The 1,085-nt window shown below is 50.7% G+C and overlaps 1 long non-coding RNA gene across 4 annotated transcripts in view; it reads left to right on the plus strand.

Annotated features, from left to right (window-relative positions):
• Positions 1–1,085, plus strand: part of LOC107181648 — a 214,415-nt gene that overhangs the window by 90,363 nt on the left and 122,967 nt on the right. The gene's annotated exons all lie outside the window — the stretch shown is intronic.

Here is a 1,085-nt window from a genome sequence, read left to right on the forward strand (position 1 = left end):
AAAATGTCCATGACTTTCTTGTACTCAATCTTCTTGTGGGTGTATGCATTCATTTCTCTTGGGTAAATAATTAGGGGTGGAATTCCTGGGTCATAGGGTAAGTAAATGTTTAACTTTTATCTTATTAAGATTCTGATACACTCAAAGGCTTTATGTGCCCCCCCCCATATGGTTTTACAGTTAGTTGTATAGGATCTATAAAAGATCCACATAATTGCATGTGGTTTTTATGTCTTTATCAAATTCTCTTTTCCTTTTCTTATGGCATTTTATTTGTTAGAGGTACCACAATAGTCCACATTCAGGATTTGCTTGATTATTTTCTCATTAGTGACCAGGTGCACGGATTTGTGCACATTGAAAGGGAATTAATTAGAAGGTGGCTGACCGGGCAGGACTGGACAAGATGGTCCAGACATGCTGAGTGAGCGGGGTCCCTCTGGCAGGTGGGGTCCCTTGGCCTGGCCTGCGGGGGTCACGCTGAAACCAGCTCTCTGACATCCCCCTGAGGGGTCCTGGAGTGCGAGAGGGCACTCTGCAAAGTTGCTATCATACAGGGTGTGGAACACAAACACAAGTGTGCAGTAAACCAGATTCGGGCTGACAGTGCCCAGCAACAACATAACCCACTGCCAAAGGTGGAATTGATGGCCCCTCCAGGAATCGGGCTCCCTCCTCTCTGGTTTTGGGTTGCATCACTGGAGAATTGCTGCTGCCAAGTCACTGTGGCTCAGTAGCTCCTGCGTTGAGCATCTGCCCCCTGTGGTCAGTGGGTGTCATAGCAACTGGTCAGATAGTTGGACACTTAGCATATTAGCCCGTTATATATATAGACTAGAGGCCCGGTGTACAAAAATTTGTGCACTGGCGGGGGGGGCGGTCTCCCTCAGCCCCACTTGTGCCCTCTCACAGTCTGGGACCCCTCGGGAGATAACGCCCTGCTGGCTTAGGCTTGCTCCTGGGTGGCAGAGGGCAGGCCCAATCCGTAGGTGCAGCCCCTGGTCGGGTTCAGAGCAGGGCTGATTGGAGAGTTGGGGCGCCGCCCCCTGTCATGCACAGAGCAGGGCCGATCAGGGGGTTTGGGC

Source organism: Myotis davidii, unplaced genomic scaffold, assembly GCF_000327345.1.
Source record: "Myotis davidii unplaced genomic scaffold, ASM32734v1 scaffold107, whole genome shotgun sequence".
NCBI classification, from domain to species: domain Eukaryota; kingdom Metazoa; phylum Chordata; class Mammalia; order Chiroptera; family Vespertilionidae; genus Myotis; species Myotis davidii.